Consider the following 21,126-nt stretch of genomic DNA (forward strand, 5'->3'; position numbering starts at 1 on the left):
ACAATAAAAAAGACAAAAACAAGTATCGATTACGTTAAACAAAGAAACAAGTGTCGATTGGGTTAAATAAAGTTCAACGAAGTTTGCAAGTTAAGTTATGTGGAGCATTCAAAACAACTGAGCAAACTCTTCGTCTTTATAACATTTTGTACTCTTCTACGATCCATGAAATTCTAATGCACCGTTCTAAATGCATGTACTGTCCTCCAAACTGGTATAAGAACTACAAACTAAGGGCCTCTTAGTGTTAACGTGCATTAATAGTAATAGCATATATGGAATTTATTTAAAAAATATAGAAAGAACTCAAGCAAATCGTTGACTATTTAATTCTAAGAGGAAAGAGTAAAAAAGCTCATGTCCAAATCCCGAAAAAGCAATTGAAACAAAAATTCAGGACGATTAAATGCGTGAACAACAAAATTGATCAAAACTCATCACGAAATCCTCTGTTTTATGATCTGTACTTTCAAAGCTCCTCTATTTTTTATTTTTTATTTTTTTGTGTTTTTCTTTCATTTTATTTTGCCCCACAATTTATGATCATGAAGAGAAACCAAAATGTCTAGACAGGTAGATGGATGCAAACCCATGGGAAAGAAGGGCAAGAGCATCAACTGATCAGAGAGACCCCATCAGAACCGTCCAAATGGATTCCACTGTTTATTCTGTTTCTGCTATGCTCATTTGAGCCCCATGGAAAGCAAGGTACAAGGGACAAAATAAACAATGTTTTTTGGGCAGCATAATATGCATACAATACAAATATAAAAGAGGCTGTTAATTTGAAGCATTATTCTTGGAACTTTTTTTGTTTTATTCTTTCTTTTTTTTTGGTGGAATATTCTTGGAACGTTTTGTTGTACTACGAAGACTGTCTTCTAACAATATAAAGTTGACGTTATTATTCTTCAGAGATGTTCCAGTAGCGTCTTCTAATACATTTTCTGTTTCCACAAAAAAATAATAATAATAATAATAAAAATAAAAAACCAAAAAAAAAAAAAAAGCCAAGAAAATTGAAGAAATAGAGCCGGTGACAAGTGGAATATGAGGGATTAGACAGTAAGTTAAAAAGCTTATGGTCCAATATGAAATGTGAGAGAACCCAAAAGCCATCAACTTTTCCTAATTAATTAACTTCTTGTTACTCTCGTATATTATCCATTTACCACTTGAGAGATTATTTTGGAGTCTCTGTTTATTTAACTTTAGTACACCGTAGTTAAGCAAACTTCCTTATAACTTATTTGCATGTTGTGAAATTATGGGCCTCTGATTACTAAACTAATTGGTTAAAATATTAAAAACAAACAATGGTCTATTTGAAGCAATAGAAACAAATATCATATCACAACTTTTTGCTTCTAAAAGAAGAAAATAAAAATTAATTAGATAAAAATTACACAAACCATAAAATATTTTTATTATTTTTCTCTCCATATATTGAAATGAATTCTCGAAACCATAATAGCTGTTATAATTTGAAAATTTATTACTATTGATATGAATATTAAATTATTACTTTGTTGTTGTTTTGATTTTTGGAAATAAGGAATGTCATATTTTTGTTTATTTATCTATTTATTTGGCAATAGACAAGGGGAATATAGTCAAAAGCAAAATTAAAATTAAAAGTAGGAAAAAAAAAATCAAGCACTAACGTGGTCAATTTTCATTGGGTATTAAAAATATATATATATATATTACGGAGCAACTATAACATGGTACCCAAGTCAGCACAAGGCAGTCTATCGAATCGACGACCGAGTCCCCACAAACACTTACGGCGATGGTTTATATGATCTCACACTCCGCCCCACGCCCTCCCTAACCCTTGCAGCTTTTAGAACCAAAAGTTAGGTTAGCTAGCTAGGCAGCTATATGTCAACCACATTGCACACACAAAAATATATATATATATATATATATTTATTTATTTATTTTTATATTTCCTTAAATGGTTTTTGTTTGTTGTTCTGATCAACTGTGTCAGAGGAGAATCAAGAATCGGAGAGTGATGATGGGGGGAAATTTCACGGCCTTAAAAAAAGTATTGACCTCGAGGACGTGAAATAAATGCAATAGCACATAGTGCGACAATTTAGTCGATTGCAAAAGCAGACTATGGCTATCTTATATGATTTTTTAAAAATTGAAGTGTCAAATCTAATATTAGCTTCGGTGACATCATTGTGTTAAATACTTGTTCAACAAAGTCTGAAAATTAAATTATGTTGAGTATCCAAAACACATGAGCAAACTCTTCGTCTCTATAACATTTTGCACCCTTCTTTATTCCACGAAAATTCTAATGCACCCTCCACCTTCTATCTTTTCCAAATGCATGTACTGTACCTCCAAATTTGGTATAAGAACTACAATTAAGGGTCTCTTGGTTACTAAGGTTTAACCAGTACTGATAGTAATAGCATTTATGAAGCTTTATTTTCTGAAATGGATAAAATCCAGGCTAAAGAAGGCAGAAAACAGCCAAGAATTTCATTCTGTCAAGATTTTTTTTTTCCTACTAGCAAATATTTCATTATTGAACAAAAATTTCTTTCTTGTCTAGCAGAGAAAAATATGAAATGAACTCAAGCAAATCGTTAACTAGTTAATTCAAAACCGAAAGAAAAAATAGCTCACATCCAAATCCAGAAAAAAGTAATTGAAACAAAAAGGCATGAGGATTAACACAGACCCTGTGGCTCGATGGAAAGTTTCCACAAAGAATTTCTCATCAGAGAATGCATGAACAACAAAATCTATCAAAACCCATCATGAGCTCCTCTGTCTTCTACTCTGTATTTTTAGAGCTCCTCTATTCTTTCCTTCTTTCCTGTTATTTTTCCCACAATTTACGATCTTGAAGAGAGATTAAGATGGCTAGACAGGTGGATAACTGCAAAGCCATGGGAAAGAAGGGGAAAAGGTTCAACTTGATCAGAGAGGTCCCATCAAAACCGTCCAAACGGATACCACGGTTTGTCCATCTCGGTTTCTTGTTTATATCTGTTTCTGCTCTGCTCACTTGGGCCATATGGAAATGAAGTACAGGGGACAAAATACGCCGTGTTATTATTATTTTCTTTTAATCAGCATAATATGTATACAATTGCAAATATAGAGATGATCTCAATTTGGAACATTATCCTTGGGAAGTTTTTTTTTTTTCTGAGAATATGCTCTTCTATAAAATTGAGGTGGGTACCATCTATTATTCTTCAGAGATGTTCTAGCAGCGTCTTCTGTTGCATTTTCCATGTCCACAAAGTGAGAGAGGAAAAAAATAAAAAATAAAAAATAAAAGAAAAACCATGATAATTTTTGAACTACACATGCATCTTGAATATCGAGGACAAGTGGAATGTGAAGGAATTGTTTGAGGATTTTTTTTTTATTATTATTTTTTTTCCTTTTGGTAATTTAATTGTTTGAGTGATTACAAAGTCAAGAAGCTTAGGGATTAGACAGTAAGTCAAAAAGCTTATGGTCCAAAATGAAATGTAATACAATCCAAAAGCAATCAACCTTTTCTAATTAACTTCTTATTACTCTCATATATTATGCATCTACAATTTGAAAGGTTTTTGAATTCGTTCTATTTATTTAATATTTTAATCTTAACTTAGATTTTATTTGACGTAAATTTTAGAAATCAGAAATAATTTTTAAGATTTGAACGCTATTTTTGAAAATATTTAAATAATTTTTTGAAATAGTTTTAGAAATTTTTTTAATCAAAATCAATAAAGAATAACTTTTCAAAATGCACTTTCCCTCCTTTATTATTATACATTTTATATCCTAAAACTATAAAAGGTCTCACATTTTTTTAACTATAAATTTAATGAAATCAATCTTAAACAACTTATAATTCTATTGAGAAACTGTTTTCTTAAGTTTTTATTTCATTTTGTACCAATTTCTATGCTTAATTTTGTAAAATTAATTTGACAAAAGCGCTTAATTGGACAAATGTGACAAGAAAATAATAGTCGTTGAGGATGCAATCCAGCTTTTTTTTATTTTTTTCTATGGGAGGGGAGGTAAACTGCAAAACATGTAGAATTTAGGATGGTAAAGTGTATTAACACTCTTTTGATTTTGAGAAGGAATATGGTCAAGCACAATTATAAAAAAAAATTAAAATAGAAAAAAAATTATAAATAAATAAAGCAATGACATGGCACAAACGTGGTCAATGTTACTATCTTCTGAAAAAAAGGTGGATGTTGAATAGACTGCAAAGTTGGATAACGACATCACAGTTGCAAAGTTGGATAACCAATATTAAATCTTCTAATTTTTTATAACCCAAAAAAGGAAAAAGAAAGAAAATCTTCTAAGTTTTTTGTTTGACCAAGCCTCCGAATAACATTTGAAAAGGCATTCATGCAAACTGACATGCAGGTCCTGAACAAATAAATCTTTAAAGCCAATCCCACCGAAAGCCTTAATTCAGATTCAGAAAAACCCATAAAACGATATCGGATGAGGGAGGATTCAAGGAGAAATCCAGAGATGCTTTTGGAGGATTCAAGCAGGGCTGGACATATTCTCATCCAAAACTCGATCAGTAATTGACGGTCTTATTTGCCATTAATGTTTGTGTTTTGAAAGTAATTTGGTTATTTACTTTCTGTGATGTTAAACTGGGGAAGAAGATCAAGTTGATCTCTTTTTGAAAGAAGTACGGTGTTAAAAGAGGGAAGAGGAGAAGTCTAGGACATCAAAGACGTAGCTTTCTCCATCCGTCATTAAATAACTTAAAAAAAAAAGAAGAAGAAGCAAATGATAGTGGAATAAATGTCGAAAAGGCAGAATCTAACTATGGACAGACAATAGCAGCCAGCCATTACTAGAACTTTAGTCGTGTGTACGCACTCATAGCATTTCTCTAAGATTATCCCCTTCTCTCTGGTGTTTTTTCGTTTTGTTTTGTTTTGCATTTTTTTTTTTTTTTTTTTTGATGTTGTTAATTTTGTGGTTGCAAGTTCAAAGGTTAATGATTAATTTAACCCAAAAAATAGATAAATAAATAATTGGACGAGGACCACCAGTTCAGTTGGTAGATTGGAAAACTTGTTTATATTCAGAAAAAAGGACCACCAACATATTGAAAGGAATCACCTCACCTAAGGCAATTATAATCAGAAAAGTTTATTTCATTAGAGAAACAAAGTGCTCATGTGGTCACTGGATTTTGACAGAGAATGAGATTCAAAAGGATAAGACCTACTGTTAGGACCCATTCAAAATTCCTCATCGGAAGCAAAAAGTCAACATTTGACTCCTTTTCGGTCAACGATGGTCAAACCCGGTCAACCTTGGTTAAATTTGAGAAATTTTCGGTGTACTTCGGGATGGGGTGTTACAACCTTCCCTCTTTACAAAAATTTCATCCTCAAAATTTCATATGTCGCTAAACATAGGAAATATTGATCGCGGATTCACGTCTAGAGCTCCCATGTCGCTTTCTCGACTAGATAAATCTACCCTAAGAGTTTACCTTGAGAAATAATCTTATTGACCAATACGTGTCCTTCGTTACCTAAGATCTATATTGGTTGTTCCATACATGACAGGTCTTCGATGTCCTTTCGTAGCAACAGTACGTGAATTACGCTGCATACCCATGTCTGCTTTCCTAAAAATACTAACTTGCATACCACAAAACCAATTCTTCCAATAACCCCGTAGAAACTAAGGTAATGAGAACTTAACTTTCTTTGTCAGCCAAAGCGTACAACCCTCTTCTATGGAGATAATTTCAAGAAACTCAATCTCGGACTTCGAATTCAAGATCTTTTCCATGCACGTCGGCTTAACTCATTTGTCAATCTTGAGCGGTCTTCAAACTCTCTTGGATGACCTTCACCTTATTCATAGTCATCCGTAGGTGTTCGCATCCAATTCACGTTGGTCATCGTGTGGTGCTTCTCCTCACCCACTTCACTTCAACACTGTGGAGTTCGGCGTTGTCTCTTATATAGAGCTTCGTACGAAGACATTTCAATACTCGCTTGGTAGTTAATATTACAATGGACCTTATCAACGGCAATTGCTTATTCCCACTTCTTTCGACATTACATAATGCACGGTCTCAACATAACTTCTAAAGTATAAATTCTGCACTTCGCTTGTCCATTGGCCTGTGGTGGAAGGCGATGCAGTAGTTAAGTCTCACTCCAAGTGTATCTGTTAAGCTTTGTCATAATCTTGAAGTAAAGCTCTAATCTCAATTAGACATAATGGCGATTGATGCTCCGTGCAGACTCATAATACGCTTTACAAACAGCTTAACCGACTTGTCTCAGTGAGAACCACTCTCGTACCAGTAAAAAGTGCGCTAACATTTCTACTTCCCGCTTCCAATTGTCGGCAACTTATGTACCTTGATTCTAATTCAGCAACTTCCTTTATCGTGCCAATCCACCAATAATACTTAGTGAGCATTCGATATATCTTTATACCTTTGGGGTGTATTACATATATCGAATCACGTGCTCTCTTTAGGATTTTCTTTTTGAACTCAACGATATCCTACTCTTTGATTCTCATTGGCGATACTTAAATTTTAAGTCGCTCTTGAAAAAACCATAACATAAAACAAATAATAAATATAATTTTCAAATATCCCACCAACATAAAATATATACAATTCATCAACCCAAATTAAATTTTCAAATTTCCTCAACAATCAAAATATAATTTATAAAATTTACTAATTAAATCAATGAAATAATAAATAATAAGAGAATTATTTTAATCAGTTTAAAATACATTAACTTAGTTGTTAAAATTCCACATTGAAACAAAAATAAAAACATGAATAAATGCATTTTAATAATCATTTTTAAAATAAGTAAAATGAATCGATTAAATAATAAAAGAAATATTTAAATCCATTTGAAACATGTATTAAAAATAAGAGTTACAGTATAATAAAATTTATTTTAAATCATCCAATCACTTTAAATAATAAGGTCATAGTAAAATGCACTTTAAAATATTAATTGAATAAATGATAAAAACACATTTTATGTAAACTCTCATAATCAAGATAAATTATAAAAACATGTCAAAATACATTCTAAATCACAATTTTAAATAAATAATAAAATCAATGTAAATGAAATTCATGCTAAAATATCGATTTAAATAAATAATAAAAACATGAATAAAATACCTTTAATTTCAAATATCACTTTGAAAAGCAATTAATTTTTTATATTTGATCAGAAAAATATCTTGACACCTTGAGGTTGATCAACACATATTCATACTCAGCAACGGGTATTGATTATGGGTGGTCACCTTATTAAGTCGTTGGTAGCCGATACACACCCTTATGCAATCATCCTTCTTCTCCATGAATGAAACGGATGTCATTCACGATGATATGATTGATCTAGCAAAACTTTTATTCACCAAATCTTGCAACTAAGCCTTTAAGCTCCCTTAACTCTTATGGAGCCACACGGTATGGCGGTAAGGAAAATAGATCGGTATCCAAAGCCAATTCAATGCTGATTCAATATCCTTTTTACAGTCGTAATCCAGGTAACTTGTTGGGAAAAAGCTTTTGAATTGCTTCCCACTATGAGCAGTTCCAACGCTCACCATCTACTCGGGCATCAACCACATAGGTCAAATACCCTTGACAATCATTCTCCGATAGCTCATTGGAGACGAGGATAGAAATTAACCACGGTAAAGGCCTCCCTAACTTCCCCACTAAGTACCACTTCAGGTAGGCTGAAACACTTTAATTTTACTCCTTTATGGTAGCGGTCCATAAACATAAGATTCATAACTACTCAATCCATATCCAGGACCACTTCGAATCCGAAAAAAGATTCACAGAATTGGATCTGCCCCCATTACTTGACCTTTGATAAAGAAAAGACAATCCTCGACCATTGACTAAGCCATAGGAATTCCCCGTTAGGATAGGTAATTCTAATTGACACCCTCGAAGATTAGAGTTATTTTAACTCGGGCAACGAATTTGCTACGAGATAAAGGGAAATAACGCTTTAAGATGATTAAAACAAGGGAATAGATGCAGATAGGACGAACAACAATGCACAGTCCTTTAGGAATACTAGAACCTAAAGCTCTGATACCAACTGTCAGGACCCATCCAAATTTCCTCACCGGAAGCAAAAAGTCAACATTTGACCCCTTCTCGGTCAACGAAGGTCAAATTCGGTCAACCTTGGTCAAATTTGAGAAATTTTCGGTGTACTTCGGGATGGAGTGTTACACCTACCTCCATAGTAATGTGATTATGTGAATCCCACCTTAAAGGAAATTCTCAATTATAGTCCTAATCATAGTTAATATCTACCCGTATATAGTCTTTGCATCAATTCTAATATGAAGAAAAAAAGGTGTGAATGTGAATGATAGATCAGTTGAGCCAACCACGCCAAACAATTTTCAGTTAATAATTGCCTTACTTATTAGTTAACATTTGTATAATATCACGCCATGATTTTTCCTATAACTTCTTGTAATTATTTATAACTTTGTATCAATACTTGTAGCAAGAATAATGGTCCAAAAATCTAGCTCGGTGGTTAGTCGGTGAGTTGATGGGCTACACCACGTACATAAGTGAGAGCTTATTCAGCATGCGTTATAACCCTTTGAAAGATCTCTCCATGTATATTTGATATTAATACAGCAAATGCATCTTATCCGATTACTTTGTTGCTTTGTATGCGAAGTCCCGATTTTGTGTCTACTTTTATTATTCTTTTGTTGTTTGCTTTGTGCTTGCATCATTTAATATCTTGTGGATTGTTGTTTGCAAGGAACACAAATAGTGGTTGATTAACTGCACACGTCAGGCTGGTAAATTAAGCACTTAGGTCCATTTTTGCATGCAAAAGTTGGAACGTGACAGTCGACTCTTCTGTCAGCATTTCCATGTATATTTGCGTTTTTGAATCTTTGTAAAAGATGATGGAGTCAGCTTCACCGTGTAATATGCGTAATTTGGGCAATATTATTCCACATGATATTTCCACTGGTTTTTCTCTTGTTGCAGGTTCGAAGGCTTTAGGGAAGAAGAAGAAATGCACGTGTTTAGAGTAGGTTTTTGGCTTTTCAGAAAAGTAGGAGGCACCAGTGGGGAATAGAGTAGGCTACGCATATGGTCAGCCTAGGACTAGTGGTAGCCTAAGTTTTATACTGGCTTTTTACAAAACTGATTAGATGGCTAACTAATTATATAAATAATTAAATATGTTTTTCTTCCTCATTTTTTATTTTGCAGGACATTAAAAAGAATTTAAACGCATTTAAATGGAAGCAAAATAGTATTACTGATAACAATACCAACTAAAATAATATTAATGATAGTGCATGTTAGGACCCGTCCAAAATTCCTCACCGGAACCCTAGACAAGCCCTGATCCTAGGGAAATCCTACCGGACCCTCCAATAGAAAATTCGGCAGAACCTCCCCTAAGGGTTGGACTTACCATAAATTTCCTGCACTGAAAACACACTTCTATATACATCCTCTTATTCCTTCCATATTACTACAATATAATTCCACAAATTTACAGCACTCCAAAAGAATAACAGGGAATCAATGCAGTATTTAATAAAATGCATCCAATACAGTATACAGAGCATTATACAAATAAATGTAGAATTAATATAATGTCAGATAAGGAAGCAATACAAGATGGAGAGGAAAAAAAGAAGGAAATACTTCTTGGACTTTCGGCAATGAACTGGGACGTCGGGCTCGCCCTGGACAATCAACGTCTCCCAACCTGGACCTAGGGGAACGGAAATTTAAAAGCGTGAGATACTAATCATCTCAGTGAGTGACCCTAACTACTGAACACTTTTAATATTAATAATAATTATAGTACACTTGATTAATTAAGAATAAATAAATAAATAATTGAAGATAATATTCCTCTCAAAACTCTCTCCATTCACTCCGTTAGAAATGTTCCCCTTTTAAAACATTTCACAAAACCCGTTATTCATATTTCCCGATAACCGAGGGATCACTTAATTTAATAATTAATAATTAAATACCCAAATATAAATAAAATGTAATAAAATATAATAAATAATTTTTGAACACTTTAGGGTTTGAAATTTCTATCTGAAAATTTATACTTGACGCACCACACCGTATACCAGTGATGCCCTCCGATACCCAGCGTCCCGAGCATCAACTGGCGGGGAGGTTAAAGAGAGAAACTTGCATACGACGCTTTGGTGTCCCGACAGCGCCGCTGTTGAAACCGTCATCCCGGCCACGGAGGGGGGCGGCTATGGCCAATATCAAACTTGCCTGCCCTCGGTCCAATGGCAACTCACGGGAGACATAATAACTTGCGCGCTAATCCACATATATAGCCAGAACACCAATATTGTATGAGTGCGTCTAAAATAATTATTAAATTAATTGTTACCGTACCGAGTTTCCAAAAATCACTGTGGAAAATATACCAGTTTTCAAATTCACCATCCCAAATTTTCTTTTAACATTTCCAGTACGAAACCATCGATAACAATATACCAATAATTTTTCTCGTAGCACAAAGTCCATTAAATAATATTCCACGGGCATAATTATCAAATTTGAAACCACCAATTTAAACAAATAATTTTCTTAAAATATTTAAACCAATTATGCCCAAAAATAATATTAAAATCCATATACGATTTATTACTAAAAATACCTTACTCATGCGTAATAAATACAATTAAATCACAATAATAAAAATCGGAAATTTCTTAATAACCCAAAATTTCGTTTAGCACCAATAAACATATACGTACTTATAAAATAATGTTTTTCCCAATTATAATTAAATTTCCACCACATGAGCATAATTCCAGATATCAATTTAACACCAAATAAATATAATTAATTACCCCAAAATATTTTTAAAGGTGAGTCACTCACCTGGAGCATGCAATTAACCTAAGATCCTCCATGGGATCAATTCCACGATGCACACGTGCTCTTAGAACAATAATTCACACACAGTCAAATAAAATAATATTTTATTCGGGTAAATAATACCCGGTACCCGGGGGGTCTAACACAAACATTAACCAAAATTGACAAATTATATGTCTATGGAAAGCTTGTGAGATGAGGATCACATTACCGACCTCCATTAAGCTCAATTCAACCGGCAGTAGCCGGAACTTGGCCGGAAAGCTTCGGCCGAGTTTAAACTTGAGGGATCTCTCAAACGGTGGGGATTTTGGGCAATCTAACCCCCGAAATGGACTCAGAGGGATCGAAAATGGTGGGATAGAGGTATGGATTGAGCTGGGTTGGCCGGAAACGGCGAGAATCGCCGGAAAAACTTAACCCGCAGCAGCCGACTTCACCGGCCCGATCTGGGCGCGTCCGGCGGCGTCTGGCCAGGAAACTTGGAGGTCTGGGTCGTCGGGAATTGGGCTTCACTGGTGGCCCGCGCGTGTGGCTGTCCGGTAGCCGAAAACGAAGAAACGGCAACGGCCCGAGAGGAAGAAGGAAAGGAAAGGAAGAAGAAGAAGAAGGAAGAAGAAGGCTTCGGGTGGGGGCCGGGTGTTTTTCCACGTGGGGGAAAAGAAAAAAAAAAGAAATAAAAGAAAAGAAAAAGAAATAAAAAGAAAATAAAATAATTAAATAATATTAAAATAATATTATTATATAAAATAACAATAATAAAATGATATGGTATTAAGCATGGTTGACATGTGGCATCTCAACATGGTGACACATGGTCACGTTTATTAAGTCACACATGGCACATTGTTACACATTTAAAAATAATATTAAAATAATACAGTATTTGAAAAACTCTACAGGTCCATAACTTTCAAACCACATGTCCAAATCGGACGTGCCGCTAGTTTACGGACTCGTATCGACGAGTACTTCACAACCATGCATGAGTCAAAGCTCAACTTTGCATGAATAAAAAGTCAACTTGGCACCCCTTGGACAGTTTGGACCTCAACTTGTTTTGCTCATAACTTTCAAACCGTAGCTCCATTTTCGATGTGCTACCAGTCTACGAACTCGTGCCAATGTGTACTTCGTAATGATACCTCAGTCAACCTAGAATTCCATCCAAGTCAAAAAGTCAACTTTTGACCCCTTCGGTCAACGATCAACGGTCAACCTCGGTCAAAGTTGGAAAACTTCCGTTGGACTTTGGGACAGGGTGTTACAGTGCAACAATACAAATGATAATTATACGAAAATAAATGAGCAAATAAAATAAATAACCGGTTAATTTCTTTTTTTTTGCTTGAAATAACTAGTTAATCTTTTTTCATGCTTTTTGTCTTTATTTTTTTAATACCTTCTTTTATTTTTTTAATTTCTTAATATTTCATAAAATTCAATAATAAATAGGATTTTGTATTTTATAGTTAAAGTTTGCTTCTTGTCATAATGGACGTTGGCATGATTATATGCATTTATCCTATATATCATAGATTTATTATTATAAAAGTTAGTTATTGTAAATGATGCAATGTTGATTGAGTTAGCACTTTTAAAATGTTACAATTAAGTTTTATTAAGCTTTTGATAAACATATAAATTGATTTCGTAGCTTGTCTTGAGTTTATTTCTATATCAATATTTTCATTGATATTTATATAAAATTTGACTTTAATATTTTCATCAATATCAATCATTTTTCCCAAACAAATCACACGAATAACATTTACAATTTAAATAGTTATCAAATCTGTTTATAAATTGATATGTCAAATATATTTTTTCTTTTCTTTTTTTTTTTTTTGCCCAATGTATATATGTGTGTGTTTTTTAGTTTTATTTTTTTCTATATAAGGGTTCACCAATCGATAATTAGAATATAATATAATATATTTGTCATATCTTTTGGTAAAATAAGTTGGTATTTGTAGCACTATTCTAGTTGATTTGTAGTTTTAAAATTTCAAAAATGCTACAGACACTAGCTTGTATACCAATTTATTTTTCAATTGAAATCATAAATAATGTAGTAATATTTTAACAATATTCATAAGGATTTCACTTTCACTTATCATATTTTAGTTTGTATTATTAGGTAATTAACTGAAATTTTTTGATAAACTGTTTGTTAACAATCTTAACTGGTAAATAAGGTTAATAAATCTAGCAAGATAACTATTTAGTAACTATGTTAAAATGCTCTTCTGCCTTGTATATGATATTTAAATGTACATTGAGTATGTACACTACTTTTTTTTTTTTTCCCCACTGAAAATTTTGTTCTGGTACTCGTATAGCTTGTAATGCTATGAAGTTATTGAATTCTTTCAAAACAACAATGCATGCACATTCAACCAAACCGAAAAATGTTATTGAATTCTTTATGAACGATGTGATAATAAAAAATAAAAATAAAAAAGTTCTTTATGAACAATATTCCATTCACTATCAACCAGACAAATAGGGCAAATTTCTTTTTCTTTTTTTTTTTATCAGTGATACAAAGCTTCTTTTTTTTCGGTCAAAAGTGATAAAAAGCTTGTTAATGCTGATAATATAATTAGTATAGATAAACCTTTGCTTGTACTGCTGTTAGCTCTTCTATTTTTTGTGTGACACCTGTACATATATTTTCTAAAATATTCTTTTGTACCTGTATGTAATATAATTTAAATTGTGCACATGTGCTCCCTAACATTTTGAGTCCTCTCGAAATATCTCTATCCAATACCTTATATTTCTTTCTTGGTACCAAAGCCGCGGTTATAGACTTTATAATATATTAAATATATCTTAATTTAAAAGGATTGCTTTAAATGTGAGAGATATAGCACTATTTAAATGTATATAGGGTATATATATATTGTTCCTATACTTGTATAACTTGTACCGCAGTAAAATTATTGAAGTTAATTATTAATTTTTCTTTTAACCAGAGAAAAAAATATTATTAAATTCTTCATAAATGATATTCCAATCACTTTTAACCAAACAAATAACGCAATATTGTTTTTTATATTTTTAGATTATAATAATATTTTAATATAAAAAAATTTATGAACTCTTTTATATGTGAATAAAAGTTACTAAATTTTTTAGGTATCGAAGCAATAATATTCCATTTACTTCCAACTAAACAAATAAGCAATTGTTTTTATCAGAACTATAATAATATTCTAATAAAAAATATCCCTTCAAATGTGAGAGATATAGTGTAGACCAATCAAATCTTTTACATAACCAAGTTCGCTACATTATGAATTCGTATGCCTATGCACGTTCTTGGTATTATATATATATATATATATATATATATATGTCCTGATAGGCATGCAACTGCATCTACAATATCAAGAACAAAGCATTGAGCTACGCTCTAATTAGCAACCATGTCTTTGTCATACCCAAGAAATGGTGTTGTGTGGGGGGGGGGGGGGGGGGGCGGCGGGGGTTTGCGGCCGCCAACACAGACTGCACCATCACAAACTCTTATGGTACGTTCCCCGATCACAGTGTGTGTAGAGCTCACAATGTAGTGTACCCCACAACTGAGGAAGAGCTCATTTCGGCGTTGGCTTCTGCAACCAAGAAAGGGTCAAAAATAAAGGTGGCAACCCGTTACTCTCACAGCATTTTCAAGCTAGTTTGTCCAAGCGGCCAAGATGGGCTGCTCATAAGCACCAAATATCTAAACCGTGTATTGAAGATTGATAAGGAAGCAAAGACGATAACTGTGGAGGCTGGTGTGACAATGAAAGAGCTTATAAATGAAGCTGCCAACGCAGGGCTGGCCTTGCCATATACACCCTACTAGTGGGGTTTGACCATTGGACGTTTGTTAAGTACAGGTTCCCATGGCAGCACATTGTGGGTCAAAGGAAGCACGGTTCATGATAATGTTTCCGAACTTAAAATTGTCAGCCCAGGAAGTCCTGAAGATGGATATGTCAAGGTTCGGGTACTCAAGGATGGTGATGAAGACCTTGATGCAGCCAAAGTTTCACTTGGAGTCTTGGGAGTCCTTTCACAGGCATATATATATAAATATATATATTCTTTAGCTTGGTGTTTATTTTCTGCAACTTGGGGTTTGGTTTTGTTTTATTTAATTAAGACCTTCTACCATTTTTTTTTTTTTTTGGTGCCATAATTATTGTTGCTTTATAATTGTACAGTAGATAGGGTCACTCACTGAGATGATTAGTATCTCATATTTCTAAATTCCGTTCCCCTAGGTACAAGGATTGGGAGATGTTGATCGTCCGGGGCGAATTCGACGTCTCAGTTCATTGTCGAAAGTTCAAGAAGCATTTCTTTCCTTTTTCCTCTCCATCTTGCATTGTTTCTTTATCTGACATTGTATTATTTCCACATTTATTTGTATAATGCTCTGTATACTGTATTGGACATTTAGTTATTAACTATGCACTAATTTCCTGTTATTCATTTGGAGTGCTGCAAATTTGTGGAATTAAATTGTAGTAAGATGGGAGGAATAAGGTGGTGTTTATAGAAGTGTGTTTTCAGTGCAGGAAATTTGTGGTAAGTCCAACCCTTAAAGGAGGTTCTGCCGGATTTTCCATTGGAAGGTTCGGTAGGGTTTCCCTAGGATCAGGGCTTGTCTAGGATTCCAATGAGAAATTTTGGACGGGTCCTGACATGGCAGGTAAAAGAGGCTATCCCAAGGTCGGATATCAAAACCGGCTTCAAGCATCTGGGTCGTGCCTGGCAGAAAAAGCAGAAGGGGAAGTGGAATTGGAAGTGGAAGAGGAGGATGGAGATACAAAGAAGGGTTATTGCCCATGGGACCCAAGAGTGAAAGGCGATTTCTTTTTCCAAACCACGCTCAGTATTGGGTTGTCCTCAGTTAAAAACTTCATTCAAGATGTGCAAGAGCTTGTTAAGCTACAACCTAAGGCTCTGTGTGGCCTTGAACTCTACAATGGGATTCTCATGCGCTATGTTACAGCCTCCAGCGCTTACCTGTGCAAAGAAGAAGATGCAATTGACTTCGATATCACATATTATCGTAGCCACGATGCAATGACTCCTAGGCTTTATGAGGATATTATTGAAGAAATAGAGCAAATGGCATTGATAGGGTGATTAAAAAGTATAAAAATGCTGACAAGTTCTTGGCTGTAAAGAAATTGTATGATCCAATAGGGCTCTTCTCTAGTGAATGGACCCACCAAGTGCTTGGACTACAGGGTGGGATAACCCCTTTCAAAGAAGGTTGTGCACTGGAAGGTTTGTGCATATGCCAAGAGGATATTCACTGTGCCCCAAGCGAGGGCTATTTCTGTACTTCTGGTAAAGTTTTCAAGGATGCAAAGGTTTGTTCTCGTCAAAATCAAGTTGGTGATGTTCTTGTCGACATCAAGTAAGTGATCTTAGAAGCCATGTTTATGTGGAGTAGTAGCCGTGGATGGCTCGATCCCTTTTTCTATGAATAAAGTAAATATGTCAGAGATCAAGCTAAAGGCCGGAGGACTCTCTCTGGCGTATCTTGGCTCTTGTAATAAATAAACTATGAAGGATCTTATTCCTACTACTATTTAATAAAGAACCTATTTGATAACACTATTTTTCTTTTTTCTCTTATTTTATTGTGTGTTTTCTATTTCGATTTCGCTTCAAGATTTTGATAAACTAGAAAAAGCTATAATTGTTGCAAACAAACTAGAAGAGGAGACAAGCACAAGGGGTTTAGTAAGTAATTGTTGTTAGCACGTGAAATTCATTGTTAATGCACTGCAAAATTGGTATGAAAGGATCATAAAATAAAATGATGCATATATTATTCTGCAATCATGTGAAGGAATCAAACTATAATAAAACTTTTTGTCCATAAGATCCTACGTGAAGCTTTTTTTGTCTCAAATGGTTAAAATTCAGAATAGACGAGGCAGAGAAACAGCTAGGAATTTCATTAAATCAAGCTTTTTTTCAATTTTCTATGAGATCCTAACTAGAAATCTAATACAACAATAAAAAGACAAAAACAAGTATCGGTTGCGTTAAATAAAGTTCAACTAAGTGTGCAAGCTAAATTATGTCGAGCACTTAAAACACTATGATCTTGAAAAGAAACCAAAATACCTAGACAGGCGGATGGATGCGAAGACATGTAAAGAAGGGCATGAGCGTTAATTGATCAGAGAGACCCCATCAGAACCGTCCAAATGGATTCCACTGTTTATATATCTCTGTTTCTGCTCTGCTCATTTGAGCCCCATGGAAACCAAAGTACAAGGGACAAAATAAACATTTTTTTAAGCAGCATAGCATGCATACAATACAAATATAAAAGAGGTTGTTAATTTGAAGCATTATTCTTGGAGCTTCTTTTTTTTTTGTGAAATATACTTGGAACGTTTTGTTGTACCTTATTCTTCAGAGATGTCTCAGTAGCGTCTTCTGGTACATTTTCTGTTTCCACAAAAAAAATAATAAATAAAAATAAAAAGCCATGAAAGTTGAAGAAATAGAGCTGGTGACAAGTGGAATGTGAGGGAATCGTCTGAGGGATTAGGCAGTAAGTTAAAAAACTTATGGTCCAAAATGAAATGTAAGAATACCCAAAAACCATCAACTTTGCCTAATTATAATTAACTTCTTGTTACTCATATATTATCCATTTACCACTTAAGAGGTTATTTGGAGTCTCTGTTTATTTAACTTTGTACACCATAGTTAAGCAATCTTCCTTATAAAGAGTTTGCAATTGTGAAATGAAACTATGGGCCTCTAATTACTAAAACTAACCGGTTAAATATAAAAACAAACAATGGTTTATTGGAAAAGCAACACATACAAGGAAAGGATTTATTTAAGCATACAGACAAATATTATATCACAACTTTTTGCTTCTACAAGAAGAAAATGAAAATTAATTAGATAAAAATTACACGAATCACAAAACATTTTTATTATTTTTCTCTCCCTAAATCGAAATGAATCCTCGAAACCATAATGACTGTTATAATTTGAGATTTTATTACTATTGATATGAATATTAAATTATTACTTTGTTGTTGTTTTGATTTTTGGGAATAAGGAATGTAATATTTTTATTTATTTATCTATTTATTTGGCAATAGGTAAGGGGAATATAGTCAAGAGCAAAATAAAAATTAAAAGTAGGAAAAAAAAATCAAGCAATAACAAGGTATAACATGGTACAGAGCAAGTCTAATTTGGATTTGCAAAGCCAATCATTTTTTCATTCTCAACGTTTCCCAAAAAGCACGAGTTTGTAGATATAACATGGTACCCAAGTCAGCACAAGGCAATCTATCGAATCGACAGAGAATGCATGAAGAACAAAATCGATCAAAACCCATCATGAGCTCCTCTATTTTCTACACTCTGTACTTTTAAAGCTCCTCTGTTCTTTCTTTCTTTCCTGTTAATTTTTCCCACAATTTACGATCTTGAAGAGAGATTAAGATGGCTAGACAGGTGGATGACTACAAATCCATGGGAAAGAAAGTCCCATCAAAACCGTCCAAATGGATACCACTATATGTTCATCTCTGTTTCTTGTTTATATCTATTTCTGCTCTACTCAATTTAGCCATATGGAAATGAAGTACAAGAGACAAAATACGCAGTGTTATTAATAATTTTTTAATGAGCATTATTTGTATACAATTGCAAATATAGTGATGATATCAATTCGCAGCATTATCCACGGAAAGTTTTTTTTTTTTTCCTGAGAATATCCTCTTCTAATAATATAAAATTGAGGTGGCTACCATCTATTATTGTAATAGCCCAGACCATCCGCATGCGATATTGTCCTCTTTGGGACTGGAGAATCCTTTTACAATCCAGCCTTCAAGGTTTTAAAAGGTCTAGCAAGGAAACGGTATCCACACTTACTTATATGGAGTGTTTCGTTCCCCTTTCCAACCGATGTGGGATCTCACAATCCTCTCCCCTTGGGGCCCAGCGTCCTCGCTGGCACAGCGATCCGGGTACTAGCTCTGATATCAACTGTAATAGCACAGTCCACCCGCATGCGATATTGTCCGCTTTGGGCCCAGTCCACACGATTTTATCAAAACACGTCGCAAGGAAAAGGTATCCATACCCTCTTTTAAGGCATGCTTCGTTCCCCTTTCCAACTATAACAGCCCAGTCCACCCGCATGAGATATTGTCCGCTTTGGGCCCAGCCCGCACAGTTTTAAAAGGCCTTTCAAGGGAAAGGTATCCACACCCACTTATATGGAGTGTTTCGTTCCCCTTTCCAACCGATGTGGGATCTCACAATCCTCCCTCCTTGGGGCCCAGCATCCTCGCTGGCACACCAATCCGGGTACTGACTCTGATGCCAACTGTAATAGCCTAGTCCATCCGTATGCGATATTATCCGCTTTGGACCCAGCCCGCACTGTTTTGTCAAAACCCGTCGCAAGGGAAATGTATCCACACCCTCTTTTAAGGCATGCTTCATTCCCCTTTCCAACATATCCATTGTGAGATCCCACATCGGCTGGAAAGGGGAACGAAACACTCTATATAAGTGGGTGTGCATACATTTCCCTTAAGAAGCCTTTTAAAATCATGCGGGCTAGGCCTAAAGCGGAAAATATCTCATGCGGGTGGACTGGGCTGTTATAATTGGTATCAGAGCCGGACCCGGATCGTTGTGCCAGTGAGGACGCTAAGCCCCAAGGGGGAAGGATTGTGAGATCCCACATCGGTTGAAAAAGGGAACGAAGCATGCCATATAAGTGGGTGTGGATACCTTTCCCTTACGATGCATTTTGACAAAACCATGCGGGCTGGGCCCAAAGCGGACAATATCTCATGCGGGTGGTCTGGGCTATTACAGATGGTTTTACTTTGCGACCCCGTTACACTGTGGGTCCATAAAACGCGTCTCAATGGTTAGAGGTCCCACCTCTTTAACCTGCCAGTCCCATTGGCCCGGGCCTTCTAGGCCCAATCAAGATATTGTCCGCTTTAGGGTATTCCAGGCCATAGCCCCCCTCACGGTTTTACTTTCCCTTCCAGGAACGCGTCTCAAGGGAAAGGTATCCACACCACCTTATAAGGCGTGCTTTGTTCCCCTTTCCAACCGATGTGGGATGTTAAAACCCTCCCTCCTTAGGGTCCAGCGTCCTCGCTGGCACACTGATCCGGGTCCGGCTCTGATACCACTGTAACAGCCCAGACCACCCGCATGAGATATTGTCCGCTTTGGACCCAGCCGCACGGTTTTGCTCTGTGACCCCGTTACACTGTGGGTCCACAAAACGCGTCTCAAGGGAAAGGTATCTAGACCTGGCAATTTGGGTCATGACACGGCGACACGACTCGAAAATGACACGGAATAAATGGGTTTGGGTTTATTATAAATGGGTTCGGATCATAATCGGATCAACCCATTTAACACGATTATTAATCGTGTCATTTTCGGGTTGACCTGTTTAACTCGAAATTGACCCGTTACGACCCATTTATTAAATATGTCAGTTTCAACCCGACACGATTATACACCTATTACAACCCATTTAAATTTAATTTTAAATTAATATTTTATCACTAATATAATATTTAATAACTAAAAAATATTATAAATTAAAAATTTTATAAAAATAATTTTCTATTACTAATTTTTTAAAAACAAAAAATACATCTTTAATAAAACAAAAACATAAAAATAAAAAAAATAAATTTTTTTTTTCGGGTTAATAGGTTAATTTTCGGGTTAACGGGTTAATAGGTTAGTTTTCGAGTTAATAGGTCAATTTCAGGTTAATGGGTTAATAGGTCAACACGACCTGTTAAAATAATCGTGTCAAACGGGTCGTGTCGTGTTAACCTATTTATAAACAGGTCAGGTTAGTGTTTTAGGTACCTGACACGATTAATAAATGGGTCGTGTTCGAGTTAGACATTTTTGACACGATTATTAAACGGGTTGACACGAACACGACCCACGAACACGAATTGCCAGGTATAAAGGCATCCACACCATCTTATAAGGCGTGCTTCGTTCCCCTTTCCAACCGATGTGGGATGTTACAGTATCGGAGCTGCGGGCTGGGCCTAAAGCGGATAATATCGCATGTGGGTGGACTGGACTGTTACAGATGGTATCGGAGTCGGACCCGG

The 21,126-nt window shown here is 35.0% G+C and overlaps 1 pseudogene; it reads left to right on the plus strand.

Moving 5' to 3' along the window:
* The first annotated feature begins 14,444 nt into the window (after window positions 1-14,444).
* LOC125423805 (probable L-gulonolactone oxidase 6) lies at window positions 14,445-16,531 on the plus strand (annotated as a pseudogene).
* The last annotated feature ends 4,595 nt before the right edge of the window (window positions 16,532-21,126 follow it).

This window comes from Ziziphus jujuba, chromosome 7, assembly GCF_031755915.1.
Source record: "Ziziphus jujuba cultivar Dongzao chromosome 7, ASM3175591v1".
In the NCBI taxonomy this organism is placed as follows: Eukaryota; Viridiplantae; Streptophyta; class Magnoliopsida; order Rosales; family Rhamnaceae; genus Ziziphus; species Ziziphus jujuba.